Source organism: Pholcus phalangioides, unplaced genomic scaffold (genome assembly GCF_987345545.1).
Source record: "Pholcus phalangioides strain wild (caught in Gottingen) unplaced genomic scaffold, Ppha-v1.0 ptg000024l_1, whole genome shotgun sequence".
Lineage (NCBI taxonomy): Eukaryota > Metazoa > Arthropoda > Arachnida > Araneae > Pholcidae > Pholcus > Pholcus phalangioides.
This window is the reverse complement of record NW_028301616.1, coordinates 33,106,869-33,133,230: the sequence shown is the minus strand read 5'-3', so window position 1 is coordinate 33,133,230 and position 26,362 is coordinate 33,106,869. Positions and strand designations below refer to the sequence as shown.

At 38.0% G+C, this 26,362-nt stretch overlaps 1 protein-coding gene and 1 non-coding gene across 13 annotated transcripts in view; one reads left to right on the top strand and one right to left on the bottom strand.

Annotated features, from left to right (window-relative positions):
* Nucleotides 1-26,362, top strand: part of Rbp6 (RNA-binding protein 6) — a 481,799-nt gene that overhangs the window by 86,233 nt on the left and 369,204 nt on the right. The window lies entirely within an intron of this gene.
* TRNAS-GGA (transfer RNA serine (anticodon GGA)) lies at nucleotides 24,761-24,834 on the bottom strand. The gene has a single exon. It is a non-coding gene; the product is annotated as a tRNA-Ser (tRNA).

Here is a 26,362-nt window from a genome sequence, read left to right as displayed (position 1 = left end):
CTCTCATTTTACGTATCTGGTGAATCATTTGTCAATATAGTGGGCTAAGTTAACCACGTAATAACAAGGTTGAAATTCCTCTACACAAAGAGGAAAAACTGCCAATCATGAAAGAAAATAACTGAACGTGGCTTCTAACGGAATTGAATATTTCAGTTCATTTTCAATTTGCGACAACCCACTGCATGGGGAATTTTTTTTTCTGTTGGATGTTTGGTGCGTAACTGACCGTTAGAAAACATGGTGAAAAATTTCAAAACATTATAACTCTTCAGATACAACGTTTCTCGTCCGTTAATATTCGTCCTATTCTAAAATGGAAAAAAAAATGTTTGTATTAGTTTTTTAAAGCAAAGAATCACGTGTGTAATTATTAAGTGGCTGATATTATCCACCCTGTATATTAGGGGGAAAGGTATGCAAAAAGTCTATCTGTTCTTAGGCAGGGTAGATATGTATCTGACCTTTGATATAAATGGCACTGCCTGACTCCTTTTCATGCAGGGCCAGGCCAGGCATGAGGCGACGAAGTGGTCGCCTAAGGTGGCATGATTGCTGGGGGGGGGGGAAGGCGACATTTTTTATGACAGATTTATTATGACGGTCTCGCAAATTTATACACATCGAAATAATTTTGAAGGGAAGCGCTAGTGAATAAATAAGCAAAGATAAACCCATTAGTTTCCAGTGTTGAAAATGCTCTATTCAACTCTTTGTTATTCAATGCTTAATTCATCTCAACACACCTCCTTCCTTACACTTCCAAAAGGGTCATCTATCTTTAGAGAAGCTGGTTCTTGAAAAAGTAAAACCAGGTTCCTTCTCTTTTTTTGTTAAGGATCTTTTCACTCCTTATCAACATTTTTGCAATTGAATTTCCTTTCTTATTGGAATCCCCCATCGTAAGTTTGGATTACTTTTTCATCTTCCGACAAATGCCTCTTTCAGCCAACACCATAATAGAAGAATATCTAGTGTGGCGCTGTTTGGTTCCGGAATGTTCAATCTGCCCACTTTTGTATACCTATATATCTGTTCTTTATACCAGAGTAAAGTTTCTCGATTAACCATTGATAGTTATAAGGCTGGTCCGCGGAACCCTTGATGATAATGAGGCGGTTCTACAGTACTCAAACGAATTTTTGTATACTTAATTCAAATAAAAAACGGAAACAAAGTGTCCCTACTGCCGTCCCAGCAACATCATAGCCCCAGAGCAAAATGAAAGAGGGCCTAGGCAACACCCCTTGATTTACATATTTATTGTCATAAATCATTGCGCCAGATCTTATCGTAGAAGTTTCTATTCAACTGAGGTCCCTACATGGTCCCCACAAAAAGAGTGAGGTCTGGCAGGGCTCCTGCAAGGAGCCAGACATGATTCTCATCAGATAGAATTCTATTTTTGTTTTTCACACTGCGAATTCATATTGGGGGGGGGGGTGTGAAGTGTCTGACCTGAGGGCCCACCAAACAATGCGCCTACTGCGGGATGTGAGGCCATTGGTCTCTTTGCCGTGCCTGGTTGAACTCATGATTGGGATTCACGAGGATGGATTCACGCTGGAGCCCTGTCAGCCTATTGGGAGGAATATTCACGAAGAGAGCTTTGATTATAGCCATCACCAGAAGAAAAGCAACCGCACAAGAACTCTGACATGTGGTTTTAACTGAAATAATCATGATGCTAATCATTGAATCATAGGGTGTTCTTCTGAGTTGTCGGTGAATATCTCCCGAGTGTAAAATTGTATTAAATCACTCTTAAACAATTTATCCTCAATGGTTTAAGAGAGTACTATGACCCTACAAGGGCAGGGCTGTCAGGGCTGTAGCACTGGTATCCGGAACAAACATCATTGTTTTTTTACGCTATAAATTTACTATAGAAGAGGCCCCACCAAAGATCTGTCTTGGGGGGGGGGGTAACTCCAGGATCATTTTTGGGGGGGATGGTGAGACCGAGATGCTCGCGGTATAAATAGGAAAAATGCTATTCTTACATATGAAATGCGCCTTTCATTTTTTTTATTTCCAGATGTAGGGGGCACACTGTCGTTTATTCTACCTGCACAAACAGACCTGTTTCTCTGCTCAAAGAATTTCTATATCTGTGCCGAATGACAAAATAATATGTCTGATACAATATAGGGAATTTTTTTTCCACGCAGCAAAAAAAAAAAAAAAAAAAAACTGTGCATGGAATCATTCTCAGACTGTAAACACCCATATTTTGTAAACTGTACCATGAAAAAAAATGGTGCCTTTCTTAGGCACTTTTGTCCATAACCAATAGACTGGTAAAAATAAAATTTCAACTATGCCTTCTAGAAAATATTGAAAACAATTATGCACTACAGTATTATACTACATATAAGAAAGACATTAATGAACTGGAGTCACTTCCGCCACCTATCAAATAAGACTGTTACTATCTTTCGATTGAAATTGGAAACCAGATTTTTTGATAGTATGCCGTATGTAAGAAAACCATATGACAGATATTTGATAATATTTTATAAAAAATAATATTAATTATATTGTTAGTTTGACCTTAAAATTTTAATAGTTGTTATTTGTGTGCGGTTAAAAAGTAGTCAATGTCGATGAATAGTCATGTTATTTTGGCAAACATAAATAACAACTAATAAAATTTCAATACAAGACTAACAGTTCAATTAATATTATTACTTATAAAATAACAGCTAATACCATATTATAGTGCTAATTTTTCATGCGGCATATCAATCAAAATTCTGTAGATTTATTTTAATCGAAGAATTGTAACAGTTTTATTTGATAGGTGGCGGAAGGGCTCTAGTTCATGATTTTTCTCACGTGCAATACAGTGTGATCCATGGAACAAATTTTACGACTTGATATAAGACACCAGAACCAGTATTTTCATCATAGAATGTGCGGTCGAAGGTGTTTTTGGAGAGTGCACAACAGCACTCTCTTCACCAGAAACATATTTTATCAGACGGATTCGCTGCCATATGTACTATCAATCGTTAGAGGGTGCATATGCACCTTCGGATTGGATTGGAGTTCGTTTTTTTATTGGCGCAAGGACCATCAAGTTTATACTGCGTCAAACAATGATTAAGCGGTATAACGACTAACGTGGTAGAATTTGCGTTACCTGATTGCCCCATGAGAAGGACTACCACACAATTACAATACCCTGAACCCTGGGCACGAGCATTGACGTACGCAAGAAAGATTCATTGTTACTCGAGACCACTTTCATTTCGGGATACTTTTGATCTGAAATACGGTAAAATATGAAACAATGCCAATTATCGCCAAAAACGCTGGCATAAGTCAGCAAAATCCCCAACTATTGAGGAAATCGCTGGAAATTATGAATCTGGGAAAGTGAAGGGCAACTTCAGGGACACTCGCAGTGAATTGAAATGCAGTTCACGGAAAATAAACGTTGAACACACAGACGACAAAATATTTGAGATCTAAGATGAGTAGGTATTTATATTTTGAGTCATAATTATCATAGTATAGTTTATATGTTATGAAAGTTATCTTCATTCGCCATTTTAAGTGAAGATTGCAAACTTTAATGAGCTTCGCTGAAAAAAAAAAACAAAAACAACCCCGGGACAATTGCATGAAATCGGGACAAATGCACAGGAATGTCCCGTAAAATACAGGACGCGTGATCACGCTACTCCTAATGTAAGTTAGAGGTTCTTCGAATTGTCTAAGATATATTACTGGTCCTTGGATTCAGAAATGTTGAGAAACGCTGATTTAGTTTAAAAAAATGCGTAGAATTTTCATTCACGAGGGGGGGGGGGGGGAGGCAAATGAATTCAAGGCAACAGCCCACATCCGTTAGAAACACAGGGCAAACCGAAATTCCAGAGGTAAGGCGAAAGAATACTTGCGTGCTCGTAGGCTGGCTCCCAAATGGGCGGTAGAGACAGAAAAGACAGGCTACATCTCCATTTTGACAATTCTAAAAGCCACGAGAGAAAGGTAGAAAGAATGGGGTGGGGGGACTAAACACGGGAAGAGACATAATGCTAGTATGACGGTGCCTTTATTATAACCTTTAATCTGGGAAGGAGTCGGGAGGAGAAACTATATATAGTTTGCGCGTGTCGCGTTTTCTAAAGTCAAAGGTGAAAGATTTGGGATGAATATCCTCTCTTCTCTCTCCAACAGCTTTCTTGGAGAGACACACACACACACAAGGAGAGCTCTGTTGTGCTTTTTTCTAACCGGGACGTGACTGAAGTCGGGCATCAAGAGGCAAAAAAGAGAGAATGAAAATGGGATCGGGAAAGAGGATGGTGGGTGGGCAAATAGCTTACGGGAGCATTCTTGTGTGAAATGTGCGACAGATATTGATAGGGAACCATATACCCACCGTGTGGCTGTTGGTGATGTTGGGTGGTTCCTGTTGTTGGCTGATGATGGCGTTGGTGGAAGTGAACAAAAAAAAAAAAAAAAAAAAAAATGCTTCTGTGTCCAGAAAACTGCTGCGAGAAGAAGAGACAATGGCAGATTAGTCAAGAAGAGAGAAGGAGTGGCTTTCTTTTCTTGATACCTTACCATATTTTATATCATTTTTTTTTATTCTTGGAGAATGATTTCGCATTGTGAAAATACTGCAACGAACAGCAGGAGCAGCGTGTCTAAAAATACATAGAGATGGATTTTCTTTTTTTTGACTTGGAAAAAAATGTCTCCTGTTCGTAATGGAAGTCGCGAGAAAGTCACGAGTTTCTGTACGAACGACGAAACCATCGAGTTTGAATTATGCAGAATTGTATTTCAAAGCGTGAGCACAAAAGATTTTCTTCTGCCACCTCAGTCGCCCGGTGAATGTTAGAGAGGACGCCAAGGTTTTTTTTTATTATTTCATTTTACAACTGCTGTTTATTTGCTAGGACGCCAAAAAGAAAGAAAAAACACAAGTTTATTATGATTCTAAATGCAGTTTGTGTTTTAAATATATATTATGAATTTTTTAGTGTTAAGTCCGACATGAAATACAGGAAAACTCTCGTGTGTCTGGAAACCAATAAAACTGATTCTCTCACAGTGCTGGTGTATGCACAATAGTTTTTAATTTAAGGTCACCAACTTGCTATAGAAAGATCCCGGTTTTTTTCCCTGATAACCTTGTGTAATCAACCTGTGGCAATGAAATTTTAAGTGTCTGGTGACCCGAAAAATGCTTGAATGCGACGCTTCATGCTATCGTAAACTTGAAGCAGTTGTTTCGGCAATGTGTAGCCTTCTATTACCATGATAGTCTATGACATTCGACTGAAGTAACAAACTCTACGTATTTTATCCAAGAAGCGTTTAGCCTTTCTATAGCCCAACTTTTTTTTTGCACTTGCAGAACCCTTGAGATAATATCCTTGTTCTAAAGAACTCTTGAAGCATTCATGCTCTGTGGAAGGATTGAGATAATATCTATGTTATATGGAATTATTGTAGTAATATCTATGCTTTATGGAATGAAGATAAAGATTGAGATGTGATATCACTGCTCTGTGTAAGTATTGAGGTTATATTGATGCTGTTAGGAAAGGTTGAAGTGATATCCAAGCTTAATGGAATGAAGATAAGGATTGAGATGATATCACTGCTCTGTGGAAATATTGAGATAATATCCAAGCTGTTTGGAAAGGTTGAGGTAACATCCATGCAGTTTGGAAAGGTTGACGTGACATCAAAGCTGTTCGGAAAGTTTGAGGTGCTACCCAAGTTTAATGGAAGAAACATAAGGGTTGAGATGATATCACTGCTCTGTGGAAGTATTGAGATAATATTCATGCTATATGGAAGTATTGAAGTAACATCCATGCTTTATGGAAGTATTGAAGTAACATCCACGCTTTATGGAAAGATTGAGATGATATCCATGCTCTATGGAGGGATTGAGATATTAGTCATGCTTCATGGAAGGATTGAGATAATATTCACGATCGGTGGAAGGATTGAGATATTGATCTATGGAAGCCATGATGAAGAAAAGGGTTGAGATGACATCCATGCTTTGTCGAAGGATTGAAATATTATCTATGATTGATGGAAGGACTGAGATGTATTATCCATTCTCTGTAGGAGTCATCTTCTATGAAAAGATTGAGACAATATCTATGGTCAATGGAATTATTGCGATAACATCCATATTTAATAAACTGTAAAATTACAAGATTTTCATAACTTAACTATCGGGAATGTCTACTTTATTTCAACTCGATACAGTTAGTCATTAATATAGGGCCATCCACTTTCAACAATCCTAAAACGTTCTTTTCCTCCTATGTGTCCCTTTAATTGGGTAAAAAATAGGTGTTTCTTACTTATACTTTAGTTAGGGAACCCATGTAACATAAGAGTTCCATAAGAACACGAATATTATTTCAAGACTTCTTTAGAGGTCCGATATTACTTATAAAAGATAGACCAAACAAAACCCTACTGTAATTCGAATCCATACGTTGATTATTTCGCTCGTTATAATGAAAAAATACGAGACAGTGGTGGGTAGAATAACCTGCAAATACGTCCTAACTTTTCTTTTCTAGCGTATATTACACAGCGCTTATTCTAAAAAGCAAAGGAATAACAACAATAAAATTTTCCAAAAATAGCGAAAGCGTCAACGTGCGTGGTAGCCATTTCCATCGTCGTGTTGCGCAATTTGTTAACGAGGCCTTGTTCATTAGACTTGCGTGCAAGCAAGGTAGGTGTGACACTGCTTAATTATGTTACCCGCAGTTAATTGCCACTTCGGCGCTAGTCCTCAAATTAATATACACTCGCGTACGTGCGATAGTTTCCTCGTCTCTTCCAGAACTTGGAATTCTCCTGCTACGAAAATAAGTAGAAAATTATCGGAATTTCGGTCGCAGTAGAAGAAGAAAAAAAAAAAAATGCCTCTCCCATTTACTGTCGTTTTGCGGCCGAAATGACTGAAGAACTGCAAGGCAAGATAATCATTAATTATTTACCGAGAAATAATAACAATAATGAATATAGGGAGGAGAAGTAACGCGTTGGAGGAAAAATAAATCTCTCTCTTCTCCATGTTCGAAGTATTCCTGGAAATTCTGGCTTTAAACTTTCAAGAAAATTACCCAATTGGTAAAGATACTGAATAAATGATGCAAAAGGGGCTTTTTTTTTTCTTTACTGCGGGAATTCATTTTATGGGTGTTTCTCTGAATTTTATTCTCCGACATTATGTATTCAAACGCAATATTTTGTATTACGATTCACTCTGAACGGTATTCCTTGAGATATATGTGCAGTTGGATGAGGTCATAGAAGATGAGGTAACATCTTAGAGGTTGGGCAAACGTTGACTAGACCGATGTGCTTTGAAATGGTTGAAGATTTCTAAACATGATAATTTTTAATTTCTCTTTAACAGTATAGTAATCTTATTTTGTTATGAAAAATGCAATTTAGTGTGTTTTGCTCCTAAAATATTTTTTTTTTAAAGAAACTGAATAAAAGGAGCATCGAACGCATTTTAAAACTGTACTGCATAGAAGACTTAACCTAATCGATAATTATAATTATCGATGTATTTTTTGCAGCTTTTTAGCAGTAATAAATAGGGCTCGGATTTCTATGCCTTCGCATACTTTTTGATGATTTTACATGTTTCGTTGTTTTCACGCGATGGAGGATTTTTTTCATGATTTTTCAGTAAATTTGAGTCGTTTTCCATCTTTTTCAGAATTTAAGGCATGTTTTTATATTTTTGCATGTTTCAGGATTTTTTTTTTGCCAAGCTCATGGAAGATGAAAGCACTAGCTTGATTTTCCACACTGGCAATATTTTCAACGATATTAGCAATAATTAAGATGTTTACTGACCTTTGGCATCGTTTTTTTGGCAATGATTGGTGATTTTAGCAGTTGTTGGCAATATTATTTGTGTGGCTTTGGCATCATTTTGGACAATGTTTGGAGATTTTCCGTATTTTACCTCGAGTAAATATGGCCAATCTATTTATAAAGGCATATTTTAAGTTTTTTTAGGGCACAAATGCATTTTTTATGGAGCATATTCTGTGCCAGTTTTTAGGTTATAAAAATCCGAGCCCTAGTAATAAATGATTGTAAGTCTAAATGGCCATCAAAATTTCAAAACCCTCTAGATCAGGGATTCTTAACCAGAGCTAAGAGGGGAGATTTCGCAGGGGGTGTCCGCTAGCTCGGATGAGGAAACATTCATTTCATCGTTTTTCTATTGATATATTCTGAATATTATTACGTAAAAAAGGTACATTGCCTTCATTTCATTTGCACAGGGGGTCCGTGGAACACAAAAGGTTAAGAACGTCTATTCTAGATCGATATAGCGGATACGTAGAGGGAAGTATGTTGGAAAATGTAACTATCACAATGTAATTAATGCATTGAATTCGGAATATAGCAGAACCTACCTGAACAGACACCCCTGTGAAGGCAATACTGTCATATGGATCGTCATTACATAGCGACATTAAACACCCGTTATATGGCAGAATAGGTGAATTGGCACGATGTTTTTAGTTATATGTTGTGGGCAAATGGCGCTGATGCCTCGCGCTGCTGGCGAATGGACGGTCGTCATCTGGCGAATTCTATCTTTTATCCATCCGCCAAATGACACATTTTGGAAATCAGCGTCGTTAACCCTGATTAAGGAACATCGCTCTAAGGTGCCTAAATACTAGAGAGAGTGGAACTCTCTCTCTCTTACAGAGATATCATTTCATATGCACCAGCGATACGCAAATGGTGGGCCACGGCACTTGAGATCAGTCACTAGATTGAGATAAACTTATATTAGAAGCGTCAATTAGGACAATGTTAACTAATTTATATGCCACTCCATTTTAAGAAACCTCTGTTTAATTAAGCGCAACGAAACCTCCCAGCAAGGCCTCCCCCCCCCCTCCTTTCTCAGAAAAGTATTGCATCAATACCCATATACTCTCCAGAAATCTGAATCTTCATATAGGAAGTCCCGTGATTAGGAAAGCCTCCGGACCAAAAAGAATTGACTCAATCGGGAATGTGACTCTCCTTTACATAGATTACAATTCAGAGGAAGATTTTCTGATAGAAATAACGGGAAGTTCAAGTTAGATCAGAAGAATTTCAGGAACTTAAATTTCCTTTGCGTGCACCACAGCGTAGAACGGATGCAGCAGTAAATGACATTCATTGCTCACCGATGATTGAACCGTAAAATGAATCTATTAATATATATATATATACATATATATAAAGCCTTTATAATTCTCACATTGAGCTAGTTCAATACGGTCGTTTTCTATTTCTGGCTATTGTTCAAAAATAGAACTCTACCGACGACGAACGACGATGTGATTCCAGCAGGTTCCAGTCAATCGCCAAAAGGTGCTTGTATGATTATATTTTTTTTTTCAATATTTTTATCATTTGGATGAATTTTTCATAAGGAATCCGTCTCAGGTGACTGCGAATGCATAGTAATAGAATCTGCCGTTCTCCAAAACGAATATTATTGTCACGCGATGAATAAATACCGTTTTTTTTAACCATGACCGGTGTGTTTTAGGAATGATTTGAGAAGAATTTTCATCATCTCTGTACGGAGCGAGTTAAATTTCTTGGCTGCAGAGTAAAGCTTCATTTTGTTATAAAAAAAAGATAAAGAGGAATAACCAGTCTTACACTGTTATTTGACCAATCTCTGGCGCGAGAATAATCATATTAAATATATAGAATCACTTTATGGGTTGCAGAAATAGTCAGGGAAATGAAGGATGGATCAGGGAAAGTCAGGGAAAATGAAGATATTTGTCAAATGTCGGGAAAATCATAAATGGCTAGGGAAATTTAAAAATATTTGACAAATTCCAGGGAAATGATAGATGGTCATTGAAATGTAAAATATTTGGATAAATTCAGAGAAATTATAAATTGTCAATGGAAGTCAGGGAAAACGATCAATATTCAGGAAAAGTCAGAAAAAATGTAAAAAAAATATTTGGCAAAAGTCAGGGAATGTGAAAAATAATTGGCGAAAATCAGGGAATATTATATGGCTAGGAAAAGTCTGGAAAATGGTATATGATCAGGAAAGGAAAAGTCAGGGAAAATCAGAAGCATTTTACGAAAGTCACAGGGGGAATCTGTTGTGAAGGTAAAAAAACAAAAAATTGGAATTGACTGGAAACATTGATCTTTTTCAGAAATTATCTGATTTTTTAAAGTAATTGATTTTTTTTGAAATAATTGCTTTTTTGAAATAATTGCTTTTTTAAAATAATTGATTGATATTTTTAAAAATAAATAATTCAATTTTTTCTCAGCCACCTCATTAGGTATTTTGCCTGTTGTGGCGTTGTATTTGCATTTGTATTTGATTGTAATTTAATAAATAAAAATGATAACCATTGTTCCTTTCTTTACTCCCCTTTTCTATAGATTTTTCTTTTTTCGTGTACTTTATTCTTGAAAGTTTGCCTGAGTTTGGAAATTTTGAGCCGGAAATAATTAAAACATTACAAATAAAATAATTAGACAGTATTGAATTTAACAACAACGTCGGAAATTCGCCAAAACTTTCTTTTTGGTTCTTTCACGTACCACAAATTGCCACTATTTTTTTTTTTTTGTAAATGTCAAATGAAAAAGAAGGGTTATTTTTTTCTTTTTCCTTCGTCTCTATCATTCAAACCTCGTCGACGATTGTTGTTACTTTAGTAAAAAAAAAAATGAAAATAAAATTGGTCAAGGTTATTTCTAATTGCACCCTACGTCTGTCGTAGCCCATTGGCGGGGAGTTTGGCTGCTTCTAGTTATCGCACAGTTTGTATGTATGCATTATAACAACGTTTTATCACGCCCACAATATATTATGCTGATCACCGTGAAGTGCAATAAGATAAAGGGGGGAAAAGTTACTTTATTGTAATATCGTAACAAATTGAATTTTTTCCCCCCTTTCTGTCTGTTCTTGTAGGATTTCGAACACACACACAAAAAAAAAAAAAAAAAAAAAGCGCCATCACGTGTGGATATAAATAACTTCTGTGACTAAGTTTAGTTGAAGAAATGAGAAACGCTCATTTGCGTGAAGCTTTCGTCTGAGGAGATAAAGAGAATTATTTCCAAAGGCCTTATTGTTTCGAGCTTCTCAATTATTTAATTACGAAACGGTCCATGTATATGAAATCTTTTATGTTGCAAAAATTGCGTTGGGAAGTTACGCTTCCGGCACTTCTTTTCCATTTCATTAAATTACATCAAATACAGGAAACAACAGCAGTTTTTTAGATGTACCTTACCTGAACTAATGAATAAAGCACTAGTTTAGTAAATTTTTCGTACACAAAATATAACAAACAGTGAGACAAACTAGACGAACAGAAACCCAATGTGAAGTTATAAAACCGTAACTCTTAAGCAATTTTTATGCATTGCACCTAAATATAACGATTTAAATTACGAAATAAAATCAGGAAGATGTAGTTAAAAAATTTAAACGATTATTAATTAGTTATATCACCCTGCTGTTGTTGAGTAACTAACAGAAACCATATATGTGTATATTTTTTCTTTTGTGTGGGTGGCTTAGTTATATTTCATGGTTATAACTTGGTTAAATGGTAAATATATAAAACTGGTCTGTTTCCCCAAGTATATATATATATATATGCAAATCATGGAACCCTGGACGGATCGTGATCTCTTTGTATCTAACTGTGATGTGTTGGTGTTAAATTTCAATTTAAAAAAAGAAAATTGGGCATTTAGACTTTCTCAGTGGCAAGTACGGGATATCTTGCGTCCATAAAACCCTCTTATTTCGGCAATGACGATCCCAGAAACTGTGTTATGTATTTCTCCCCCTCGAGCATGTTTTGCATTCCCCCTTCCCGCAAACCTGTCGATCAAGAATGTGGGCGGAGCCAGTTTTTGCACTCGTTGTTTTCGCAGGAGAGAGAGAGAGACGGTGGTTTGAAATATACCTTCCCCCTTCCCTTTGGAGGGGGGCGTTGTATATATATGTGCAATATAAACAATAGAAAACTATAGAGTATTTCTTTTCCTCGGTTTTTCATTGGCAATACGTTTTTACATAAAGCTGTCGACTAAATTGAAAAGGCGAGATAAATTTAGAACCATAAATGTGTTCGGTGTCTTTGACAAATAAATAGCTGTCCCTATACTAAAGCTTTCGGCGGTTTTATTAATTCTACTGACCCACATTGCAACTGACAGAATAGAAATAGCCAAACCCTCTAAAAGATGCAACCAACATCTTTCTTTCTTTTTTTAAGACGTTTCCTCCGATTTTGCAGTTGATAGTGTCACTCCCACCCGAAGTCTGAAAATTATAATGCGAGGAAGAGAGAAATACTCTATCCTTTTCTATTACTTATACTATACTTCTGTTATCAAAATGAAAGCAAAAAAGGGGTGTGTGGGAAAACGGACGAGGGTCAGTTGCAGTGCTTGTAAGACCTGTCAATCAAATCCGAGAGTCAATTGCACTGGACTTCCCTTTTATCAAAAGGGGTAGTTGCACGGGAAGGGGCTAGATAAGATTTACCGAACCTTATCTCATTATTTTATCTATAGTAGATGGCGTAGGAAGAAGTATGTACTAGACCAGTGGTTGTTAACCAGGGGATGCCCCTGGGAAAGCATTTTCGGGGAGTGGGAGATGTAGAGTAAAAATGATGGTTGATTATATTCTTAAAAATTAAAATAATACAAAATATTTAATTTTTTATTTCAAAAATACGAATCATATCTATCATTTTGAAACGTCATTTTTTTTACCTTTCGCTCTCAGAAATGTGTTGCGCGTAATTTGAATGTCGGCAAAATTTATATACAAAATATAATTTGAAGGGATTTAGGAAACACACACACTTATATTCAGAGGCGGATTGAGGTCGATTGGAGCTCCGTACGCAGAAGAAAATACTGTATTGGAACCCTTAAATTAGAGAAAGTGTAAAGTTCAGGTTTGGCTGAGCCATAGCCCACTAAACAATTAGGCTGAATGTCTAGTCGGCCGTGGCTGAGCCCTCTCCAGAAGTCGGAGTCCAATATCAATGCGCTCGAAATTAAGTACGCCTCTATTTATAAACAGTTTTCGGATGCTTTTTTTGAGTTTCTTTTTCTGTTAGCGAACGATACATGTCTTTTTGAACTTATGATAAATGATGATAATTTAATAAAAAAATTATTTTATTAAATTTCGAACCAGCGCACATATTTAAATGGAATTTCAAAACTCTTATTTAGAATTATTTCCGTGTGCTCAGTTGGAACCATTTCCAAGGCTACGGAAGACATCTTGGAAAACACTTCTAATAGTCGCTACTCATTTACGAAATAGGCGGCCGGGGAGGGGGGGGGGAATTTTCATCACTTTTGCTTGTGAAAAAAGTAACCACAAATCATTAGAATGTAGATGATGATATGCAAGTGTAGCCTTTTCAAAAAAAAAGAATATCTCAATTTCAAAATTTCATTTATTATGAAAAAAACCAAGTTAATCACTGAAAGTTCACATGTAGAGTAATTTTAATTTTGTTGCCCGTGTGCATTTTTTAAAATTAAATTAATTTTGTAATTTAGAGAGTAAATATTTCAAGTTTGAAATTTTTATAGCAATTAATAATTGGATAATTAATTTAGTTAATTACCAAAAATTAAATTTTCGCACCAGTCACTACACACTGCTTGTCCTAAGTATAGATGAAGTGTGAAGGAAAAATAATTCGCGAAGAGGGAATAAAAAAGTTATCTATAAACAAAATCGGTATCAGCAGGGAAGTGAGGAAGAGGCGTCCACAGTGCAATTCGGACGTAGATAACAAGAGTGAAGCAGTGCAATTCGTTAGCCACGCCTACCTTCCAGCGCAACTGACCCATCCCCTGGAAAACATTTTCTTAGTAGGAAGCAAGTTGGAAAGTCTCTGGGCTCGTCATTGCCGAAGTAAGAGTGTTCTAGGAGGCGGGATATCTCTCTGCCTAAGTTAGGCGAGTGATATCTCAGAATTGCTGTTGCGAAACTTAATTAATGAGGATGTGGAGAATAGTAGAGCATTTCTCAATTCCTTCAGTTTAATAAATCAGCAAGCTGTGGCGTTTTTAACCATGTTCCATTGAAAGCTTTTACCTAACTTGCTATTGTTTTTCAAGAAAATGGAGGTGCCTCAAAAGCCTTTCGGAGTGCTCTATGTTATTACGTATATAACCTCTAGCAATTCAATTTTTATCTAGCTCCTCTGCTTCTTGTGAAATATAAACATTATGACAGGAAAATCCACTTAGTCACTCTGTTCTTGTAGTCCTTACGCACGCACACGGAAGGAAAAATCCTTGGAAGAAATCTCTATAAGGTAGACAAGAAATTCCTTCATCGAGTAGGTGCTTTGAAATATCGCTACATTTTTATGCACCATCAATGTGCACACCACAAAGATCAGTATAACCAAATCTACCCCTCCCTCCCGGAACTGAACCATCTTCTTGTCCTTCCTAATATGACGAAGACTGAAAAAATGAAATCAATCACTATCATTCTTAAGTATTTCAGCGAGCTCCTTGCTGAAGAGCCATTCAGTAACTACGTGCATGTTAGAGATAACGCCCCCCCCCCCATCCGCCTTATCGGATATTGACGGTTCAATCACACAATATCCGATTGAGCGGGGTATTCGAGTATGCGAGGAACAATTAAATTGCTGTTTCACACCGATAGTATGGCTCGTGCATTGGGAACCGATGGAAGATCGACATCAATAAATCAAACATATCAAAATGAGAAATGCAATTTCTTTTTTCCATTTCATTTTGAATAAGACATTGTATATGATGACGTAACGTTATGCAGATTTTAATTTTCATCGAAAAAAGTTAGCGCCCTCTATGCACCAAATAGAGAACAAAAACAAAATAAAATGTACTAGAGCCAGATTAGACACTAGGGAAACCTTCAAGTCTAGGTTTGTTATAACTCTTAATTTCTAATATATTAATGCTTTAATGTTTATCTGATGAAAAATAATGTTTATACTTTATATTGGTTAATATGTATTTACAATTATCGTGCGGGTTCTTATATTCGATTAAGCAGGAAAAAAGTTTTTGAAATTATTACGTCCTAGAGTGGAGTATGCTGTAAGCTTTGGGGACTATACCTACAGAGGGACATAGACTTGGTTGAAAGGGGGTGCAGAGAAGAGCTTCACGTTTCCTTGTTGGCACACGGGTCTTGAGTTAGGGGCCGTTCAAGTAATACGAAAGCAAATTTTTAACCATTTTTGACCCCCCCACCCCTTGTCAGCAAAATTTCATCATCCGTTCTGCCCCCTCTGAATCCTAACTCATATTTTCATAAAGTGTGGTTGATGACATAAGCATTATCCAAACCCCCCCCCCCCCGTCATCAAAAGTCAGCAAATCGGAAACCCCCTCCCCCCCTATCGATGATGACGTAATTCTTGAACGGCCTCTTATGAAGAGATACTGCATTTTTTGAAGATGCATCGGAAGAAAGCAGTTGTCGGGGGAATATGATCGAAGTGTTCAAAATTTTTAATACGCCGTCAATCGACTCGACAAGGGGATACCAGTATCGATTGGTAAGGGACAATTATAGGTTGTGGTGTCACTGGGAATTTTTCTCCAATAGGGTTGTTAATAAATGGAATAGCTTACCCTCGGGGTGGGGGGTAATAAATTCTAACACAATGGACACATTTAAAGAGAAGTACGATAAACGTGTTGGGGTAAATCGAGAAGTTATCCATACATAAAATAAGACAACCATAAGTATTCTTTATGGGCATTGTATAATATATTTTATCATGTATATACAGTATATATATTGTTTCTAGCTTTTATAATTGCATTTTTAATTGGGTTGCTGTATTTTAGAAATATATGACATTGATATTTGTTATTGGCACCTTTTTCTCAGCCACCCCGTTGGGCATTTTGCCTGTTGTGGCCTTTGTGTCTGTATTTATATTACTTAAGTGGGAAACTTTAACACTATCTCTACGGGAGAAACTTTTGTTAAAGAGGATTTTATCCGAATAAGCGGGGGTATCACTTCATCCATTACTCGATTAGACGGGGTCGGCTGCGCATCGTTTTAACGTACAGTACAAACCTATTCAATTTGTAGAAAGCGTTCTGTATTGTTTTCCAAAACCTGGACATATTTCATTATTGACTTCATTGGAAATCTCGGAAAATAATGTTCCTTCGCAAGTTTATTTTTGTCGATAGAGTTGTACAGAATGGATTATTGGACTCCAAAGCAGAGCTGAAAAATAAACAAACATTTTAGGTGTGACAAAGTATTTTTAATTCCCAAACTACTATGTCCATTGATGAAAGAAAAGAGAAATAACCCAAATATCCGTTATTTTGTCGCTGGTGCAAGAGACACACACAAGCGTCTAAATGGTACTACCGAAAAAAAATTGTGTTATTTACGAAGTTTCGCCATCTTGACATCTATTTACTCAAAGATTCTCTTTTTTTTTTGAGCTAGATTAAGAAGTTTTTTTGTAGCTAGTTTCTTTCCTGTAGGCTAAATTTATTATTATTTTTCTCGTCTTCGTGTTTTATTTCTACTGTTGTCTGTGGCAACACGTTTCGGACGAAAGTTCTAGAAAAAACTCGGGAAAATGGTTTCCGATAAATCGATCTGATTGGTCTTTTTTTTAAGAGATGGAAGCAAAAAAAAAAAAAAATGTTATGCAGCCCGAATGTCTCTGGATAATTCCTCTTCCGTACACCGGATTCTACGTTCGAATCATAATGTCAATATACGAAACACGTTTCGTTCGTATATTGTACATCCGAAATGTATACTGAACATCCTAGGCTTCCCTAGGGCGCGGTCGATAAGACACCCTCCTAATGTACCGAAGGGTTTTCCGAACTTTCTTGAGTACGAACCAGTTTGGTACTTGACAGAATATTTTTTTTATCTTGCAGTGGATTGAAACCTGAACTTTCTGTGCTACAGGAAGTTGAGTCAACGATATCCATATCGGCCCCCGTGCGGTCGTATGTTCATAGTGACGGACTCGCATCTCGAGGACCCGGGTTCAAACCCTACTGGTGTAGCAGTTGTAGTCAGCTGAGGTTGGTTGTCTGTGGTTCCGAACTTCGAGGCGTAAATGCGAGCCAATCTTCCCTTTAAAAAAAAATTCGCCAAAACAAGACCTACAGAGGTAGAGATATTCAATCACATCACACTTCACTGTTTCATAGTTTGAAAAACTGTGATAGCTTCGACATTCGCGCACTCAGACCTGTCAGTGCTATATACTAATTTCTGTCTCATGACGACAGCTGACTTCATCGCCCTGACAGAAGCAGTTAATTGCCATTGGCTACCCGAGTATCCATTCTATATTGCTCTGTTGGTAAGTACACATCCACACTTCCAACACAACTTATTCGTAAGTGAATTTCGAATAAGTTGTGTGCATCGCAACAGATTTGTTGCAGCGCGCGAAATGAAATCATGGAGAAGAGTCTAACATGTTCTATGGATGTCTAATATGTATTATCTATTGGATTCAATTCAAAAGAAATGAGTGGCTATTCCATACGAGTCTTCGTTTCAGACTGAACGTAATGCTCGACAGCATAAATAGGGCCGAATTTCGCATTATCGTCCGTAAAGGGAGCAGAGATTCGAGCACATGGTGAAAGGATATCATCTCGATCGTGCACCGTCTCTAAACCTCTAGTGAAGACATGAAGCTCGACGCGGGCGCTAATAGCAATTTTTGTGTAGATAATGATACCGCTACAATGAAGAATTATGAGTTTTTCGCTTAACTTTTGATCATGAGTATACGTGAAATTTTGGCAATTCTCACCCCATCTGATGAGGGGGTATTTTCTTTTTTGGTGGTATAGGTAAATTTTTTTTTCATAATAAATATGACTCGACTGTCTTCATGTCACGAAATATTTTCTCTGTTACTGTCTCGACGAGTATTATTATTACGCAAGGGATAAGTGTGTGTATGTGTGAGCTTCGAAATTTCTCAGATAAAACCAAGAAAGCGAAGGAAATGCGCAAAAGGTTGAAAGGTAATGTTTGTATTGCTCCACCGGCTTTAAAAATGTTCTTATCTCTGTGTAGAAATACTTGAGACCTAAGATGCTTTTGCTGGTTGGTGCTTGCTTGCCCCTTTCTACCGTCTACCAGTCCTCTATGTGCGGAATGGAATCGCAGATAAAAAGCATACTGCCGTTGCTCTGTTGAAACGATAGCGACTCTGCTATTTACGAAACAATCGCAAACAAGAACATTTGAATACAACGCTACGTTGCTATCGTGGCTTTATTATATACGCCGGTAACCGAAAACATATAACCGATGACGCACTATGGCTGAATGAAAAAAAAGGTTGGGGAATAATCACAATTGTTACGTAAATGGTGAATTTTGGCTTCTGAACTCCAAGATGTGATCAAATGGTTGTCTTTTTTTCGGCATCCTTGACTGTCACCAAGGCATCATTTATATGTCTTGGCTTCGAATAACAGAGGATGATGCAATTTAAGAAGTTGTTAGGGCATACACAATACATTCCAGCATGTATCAATTCATTAGAAATTCCTCAGACGAATGCTTATAAGGTATCCTCCTCTTTAACATATTAATGTTGTCAGAGTTATGCTCGTTTCGCGTTCGAGTAGTGGAGCCATCTGCCTTCCATATGTTGTTGCGGGTCGCTCAAGTGATCCATATTGTCTAGAAATGTATAATTTAAGTGTTGCGGAAGTGCACCGCGAGTCACTTAAGTGATCTGAAAATCTTCCGCATGTTGCTCAAGGGCTATGTAAATATGATGCGTTCCACTTAAGTGATGAGGAACCGCACCGCGAGTCGTCTTTGTGTCACTTGGTTCATTTTTACGAAATAAGGTCAAAAGACCGGGACACAACAGATTACGGCAACATTTGGCCCGCGGGACATGGGTTGAGCATGTATGGTGAAGGTAGCCACAGATTTAAATGAGAAAATAACGATTTTTTCAAGTCGTTCCCGTGAACACAATTACGATTCACAAATACACAGATAGCTTCAAGCACACACACACACACGCACACCGCTAAAAAAGTAACTATCGTATTTCAAGAACTATAAAATCGTCATTTTCACCGAGCCATAAACACCTAGATTAAGAGAGAGAGAACTTAACCAAAATATAAAAGAAAAATCGAGCAGGAAAAGCGAGAGCAATGAAGGTCTAAAAAGTATACTCGTCATTGTACTCGTGAATTCAACGGAATTGGGACACGGTGATTGACGTCTGTATGCAGAGAAGATGATGGTGTTGGATTGAGTATACAGAACAGAACAGAGGATGTCTTACGTCATTGTACGAACACGAGAAAAATATAAAAGCCAAGAGAGAGAGAGAGAGAGAGAAAAGTGTTTTCGCTCACTTCATTATTTATAGCTCGGGAAAAAAAAGAAAAACAGGAACATATAGACAAGTGAAAAAATAACTGAAAAAAATGCAAAGATCAGCTAAAATGGAGGAGGAACCAAAAAGAATAATAATAATAAAAAAAATAACACAGAGAAGTCGTGCGGATGGTACAGTAGCAGCAGCATCAGAAAGAGTGAGTTTTAGAAAATGACGTTTTGACTTTGAAGAAAATAAGAAATGTTAAAGAACAAGAAAGTAAAGGACAACATGGAAAAAAAGAAAACAGAAAAAAATTGTCCTTTCTAGCTGTCGTGTCCTTTTTCTTCTTTTCCGAAGTAGAAATGTACGTTTATATGTCTCTCCGTGGCTTCGGTCCAACTTTTAAGCGGTGAGTTTCACGCTGATGAAAAACAAGGATAGCGTTATTTTCTCCTCCAATTGAAAAAAAAAGAAACCAATACAGAAGGAAGAAAAGAATACATTTTTTGCCTATTATATTATTTAGTCGGTACAAGATATCGGCAAGAATCTTCGAAGTGATAAGCGTGTAATTTGGTGATCTCGGCAAAATAATTAGAGAGATGACACTGTAGAATCAAATGGTAGGTTTGATGCTTCAACAAAAGTGACGACACGATGTAATGTACCATTTCGAGCTAAATTTCCCCTATTTTCTTGCAAACAAATGTAAGTTCCGCTCAAAGAAGACACACTGAGTTCTGAGAGAGAGACCGACCAATGCAAAAACCTATCCAGATCGATGTCTTCATCATCCGAGGCTTTTTTTGTAGGGAGCCTGAAAGATAAAAAGTGTCTGGATGATAGAATGGATGCCACGGTACCACCCAGTGGGATTTGGTGGGGAGAATTTTTGTTTCCTAGAACATGTGTACGAGAACATACGTTCTGATAATATAAATATGCGAAATGAACGTATCTTGCAAAAACAGAACACCTGCACTGATGATATCAGCGCTCTTTGTGGCACGGTGCAGAATGTCTTAAACGATTGACTGTTGATGATCGTTTTACGTTTAACGAGCACTCAAACAGCAGCCGTCCTTGGTTAACTTTTTAGATCTATCAGTGTTCAAGGAGCTGAATCATCAATGATTCGAGGACCACAGACAGCAGTGATCCTCACTCCACCCTTTCGAAAGATCCTCGTTTAAGGAGCTCAATCAGCGGCGGTCCTTGATCAGTTTTTTTTTTTTTTTTTTCAATTGATTTGCGTTCAATGAGCTGAATCAGCAGCAGTCCTCGGTTCTCTTCGAGGTTGATTCTCTTAGTCTCTTCGAAGTTCTGTCCAAGGAGCAATCAGCAGTAACCCTTGGTCTAATTCAATGTTTGAAAGAGCGTGCGTCGCGGCTCCTAGAGCTGTCGCCAACTTTTTTTCAGGAGTGCAGTGGCAAGCTGGAGATATTGATTTGTGTGTCAATTTTGGCTTTGAAGTGGTTCTTTCACACACATATGGAAAAATATCTACCCAAACTATCCTATAGATCCGTGTAGAAGGAGCTCAACCAGCATCAGCTTCTTCGATGAACCCGTATCCAAGGAGCTCAATTAGCAGCGGTTCTTGGTTGGTTTCTTCGAGAAATCCACTCTCAAGGAGCACAATCAGCAGCCATCGTTGTTCAACTTTTTCGGTGTATCTGCGTTTATGGAGCACAATCAGCAGCTGCTTTTGATAAGTTTCTTCGAAATCTTGTTGAAAGAACACAGTCAACAGTGATCATTGGTCAGCTTTTTCGAGTTCTATCAGTTTATCCAAGTTCCGGGAGATCAATCAAGAGCAATCCTTGATTAGCCTCTACGAGGACTTTTTCAAGCATCAATCACCAGAGATGTTTGGTCAGCCTATCCTCTAAATCTGTGCTGAATAAGTCTATCAGCATTTTCATTAGGTTACGTACCAAAGGGCCCAAGGGAGCGCTGCTGATTGAGTTCCTTGGTCATAAAAGATGACTGATTTGTAGCTGCACCCCTTAGATTATTCGTATCAGAAAATCTTCTCCCCAAGCTCTCGAGCATCATGCTAATGTAATAAAACATTACCACCATTGCGCACAGTAAATTACTCACAAAGCACAATATTCCGCTTTTGCAAAAATGAGAAGTGTATTTTTCTGCAGCCCTCGTCACCATTGAATTAGATCGCACCCTATGTATCCATTGAATGTTTTTCTTCCATTCTTTAAGTGAGATTTGTTGGAAAAACATTGCAATGCACTTGTCTTGACAGCATGACAGGGCGTTACGGTAACTCCGATATTTATAGCGCATCCATGGCGTACGCATACGTTTAGTAGAGGCGGGAACTTTTATAGAGGTAAATTGTGAGCGTCATCGCCATCGAAATACACCGATTTCAGAGAGGTGTGTTGTGTGTGTGTATATGTATGTAAATATATATGAGAGAGACCGTGTGCTTATCAGCTGATGTTCCTGTTTACCTCCGGCTGGTAGTTTCGGGAAGTCTCGGGTCGTATCTTGAAGACGTTGGTTCGCTGTTTGGCGCCTCGCCAGTCCCGACAGTAGTTTGTTCTGAGAAAGAGTAAGTAGTAAGTATTCAAAGTCTTTCTCTCCTCTCCTCTCTCGCTCTTTTACTCTATGTCTCTTGCTTTTCAATCTGCTTCGTCTTCTGCCAGAACATCATCTATCCATCGTTCTTCTCGTCCCTTCCTCAACTTGTTTTCGCTGTTGTGGTATTAGTAATGGGGTTTTCCTTCCATCGGACGCATCAATCCTGGGTAACCTTCCCCTACATCCGCAGCGCTGCTTGTGGCAGCAGCTCTTTCCTTTCGTTTCTCCGAGAACTTTCCCCCATCCCCAGTGTTTCCTATGTCTTTTAATTTGGACAGTATATGCTGTAGAGAGAGGGTTGACGACGAGGGTTATCCCTTTTCGTTATCCGAGAGAATCACTCCGGAACTTCATTTCGGGAAGCGCCTTTCCTCGTTCTATTTATCTCTTTCCCATGTTCTTCTTTGTGTAAGGCATTTTATTGGTTTATGGTGGTTCTTTGCGAGCAATCCTTCATCTCTTTCAACTGGCGATACTCGTTCTTAACGCATTCATTTGTAGTAAAGATCGGTCTTGTAGCGTCATTCATCCTCTTTTTAGCTCCTTCCCGACAATAGCTACACCGTTTGTAACAATTGTTCCTATGCTTTGGAACGATTGATGACAAATTGTTCGTTGTCGGATTGATTGTGGAATAATCGGGAATCGACACTAGAATATAGCTAGTTATTTCGTGTCCACTATCGACTCTGCAGAATGTAATCGTTCGTTATCGTAAGACAAATATCATCAGAGTAGTCTGAGCATGCAGGCACTCATGGCCAGTGCCTAGTAACCTGACAATAATCTAGCATTTCAATTGACAAAATTGCTGGCTGAGACTACCGTGACGATATCAAGATATTGCATGATCATTACGGGCAAATGTTATTTAGATATACGGTATAACAAGCGGTTCAAATAAAAGTGCAGTAGTACTCTCACTAGTACGCCACATTTCAGACCAGGGTTATGCCGGATTACTTTAAGACAGTTGAAAAAAATCCCATTAAAAAATTTATACTTGTGTGCATAGACCTATACCCAATTTCCGCATGGGCAAATAAAACATTCATCCAGGGATTTAGGATTTTGGGGGCCTAGACGAATGACTTATTTGTCCATGCGGATATTGGGCATAGGTCTATGCACACAAGTATACATTATTTTAATGGTTGTTTTTTTGCCCAGAAATGTCCATAATATATAATCACTGAGTAACGAAACATCTTTGATTTTAGTCTCAGGAAGCTCCATAATTTTTGCTTTGCCTTGAGCCCTTCATATTAAGATCTATCCCAAGACACACAGTAACGAGTTTTCCTCTTCTACAGCATGGGTAAACAATTTTTTTTACAAGCAGAATAAGGTGAATCATTGAGAAAGGTGAATACAGTGAAAAATCATCAATTGCAAAATAGTTATCATATTTGTAAAACAACTTTAGACGTAGTACAGATGACTGGATACCAAGCGAAGATAATTGGAAAGAAAAATCGCATTCCTCTGTGGGAGAATCGAACCACCAATCTCGGACTTTCCCGGTCTTTCCCTTTAACCTATTGGAGGCAGACATTTAATTTCCTAAGAACATTGTGTTCCTGTGAGCTGAAAGGAACTGCGCAATAGACAGCTTCCTAACTCAGCAACAGCTTGCAACGAAACTGTTCATCCCAAAGAAACATAGTGCTGCGAGGAATGAGAATGCCTGTCCTCTGTAGCTTAACAGTAGAGCACGCACCCAGAATTTGCGAGGTTGGTGGTTCGATTCCCTAGAGAAGAATGTTACTTTCCCTTTTCCACAATTATTTTCTCCTAATCCAACCATCTGTACGGTGCTCGAGTGACGCAGTGTTAAGATGCTCATTTTCCACTATAAAGGTTAACATTAAGGTCCACGGGTTCAATTCCGGAAATGGGCTGTCGCCATCATTTTTTCAGGGGTGTCGTGGAAAGCTGGAGATATTTATTTGTGTGGTAATTTTGGCTTTGAGGTGGTTCTTTCATATGGAAAAATATCTACCCAAACCACCCTGGGGATCCACAGATGAACCGCGAATTGAGTAAGGGAGCAGTGAGTCGCAAAAATTTGAGAACCACTGGTGTAATTCTTCAGAAGATTGTGAGATGCGTGTACAGTTAAGTAGTAGTAACCCTTAGTCAACTTTTTTCCGATAGATCTACGTTCAAGGAGCTGAATCAGCGTTATCTTTGGTCAGCTTTTTAGATGTACCCATATCTAAGGAGCCGAATCAGCAGTATTTCTTGATTAGTCTCTACGAGATCCTGTTCAAGGAGCACAGACAACAGCGAGTGATCTTTGGTCAGTTTTTCAATCCATCCGAGTTCTAGGAGAGTAATCAGCAGCTGTCTTCGATTAGTCTCTTCGAGGGTCAGCATTTATCCTTGGTTATATTTTTCGATAGATCAAGGAGCACAATCAGCAGCGATTATTCGTTGGCTTCTTTGGATGCATCCGTGTTCATTGAGATTAATAAATTTTTTTTTTTACCTACCGAGCCAGGGGCGACCACCGATAGATGGCGCCTTCATTTCCCACCTAACTCCACTGGGTGGAAATTGCCGTAGGACTATATATGACCGGAGTTGGTGTGCGGTATAGTCATCTGTACAAGGATGACGTCACTCTCCGCTACCATACGAAGGTTTTAACAACTGGCTGTTGCGAAGATATATTTTGGAAAGAGAGAAAATTCAACTGCTCCTGCGGGGAATCGAACCCACGTCCTTTCACTTTCCGGGTGAACGCCCTAGACCACTAGACTACAGAAGCACCGAATCTATCAATCTTTCCTTGGAGCTCGTGTACACTGAAAGAGACCGTACATGGACGGCCGGACCAGACTCAGACCAAGCTCACAACTGCTGACGCTGCCACCAGATGGCGACTTATACAAGGATGACGTCACTCTCCGCTACCATACGAAGGTTTTAACAACTGGCTGTTGCGAAGATATATTTTCTTCGCTGCATCTGGTGGCAGCGTCAGCAGTTGTGAGCTTGGCCTGAGTCTGGTCCAGCCGTCCATGTATGGTCCCTTTCAGTGTACACGAGCTCCAAGGAAAGATTGAGAGATTCGGTGCTTCTGTAGTCTAGGGCGTTCACCCGGAAAGTGAAAGGACGTGGGTTCGATTCCCCGCAGGAGCAGTTGAATTTTCTCTCTTTCCAAAATATATCTTCGCAACAGCCAGTTGTTAAAACCTTCGTATAATTAGCGGAGAGGTTCATCATTTCGTTTCAAATCTTATAGAGCACGCTTGACAATGGCGGCACCATCGCAATTGTTTCCCGATGATATTTTTTTACGTCGCGAGCTACTACACGTTATGTAAATTTTACCCTCTGCGCTATAAGTTCGATTACGCAGTATCACGGGGATATTTGCCCTTTGATCAAACTTTTTTGAAAATTACTTGTTCCACTGGTCTGAGATGGACTAGACGCTAATTTCTCGGTGGTTAAAAATACGGTGAAGTATACAGGATACAGTGTTGAGTCTTCACATAACCTTTATCTTCCCAACAGTTGGCGACAGAAACATAATTTCAATCAGAAAAAATATTCAAATAACGTAGTACAAATTTTGGACATGCCATTTATTTTACAAGGGCCCGTATATGTATTAAGACACAAAACTAATTTTTTTTTCTTTACAGTCCCCTGACTTCCAATTAAGAAGATGTTTTTTTGTCTGTATTGAGTCCAACAAAAAGCGTTGCATATCTCTTGGTGCAATATTCACCGAAAATATATGTACATACTGTTCTTCCCTCATTTTCAACGCTTTTTGAACTCATTTATCTGGGATAACATCGCATTTGGAAACATGGATTTTTTTTTTCTGTTGGGCTCAAGAAGACATATTGCAACAACTTTCTATACGAGAGTTAGAAGAAGGGGAACAGTGTAAAAAGTTACATTTTGTATCTTGATACATATACAATCAAGTACAATAAATGAATAATCGACATCTTAAATGAGCTACTTTAGATACTTTTTCGAATGAAAAAAGTACGGGTTGTTCTATAAATTCGCAAATAGTTTTAAAAATTCATTAAAATGGAAGGAATTGGTTCTTTTAACGTAATTTGAAAATTTGCAATTGGCAAAATTTTATAAAATAGAATTTGAAAATTTGCAATTCGCAAAATTTTGTAAAATACAATTTGAAATTCGGAGAAATTGCTCATTTCCGAATTTATCTGTTTCAAACTCTTACATAGAGTTTTTATTATGATGCTGACATTGTTGAAGGGGAAGTTGTTTTACCAAACCCACGAATCTCCTGCTGATACTTTATT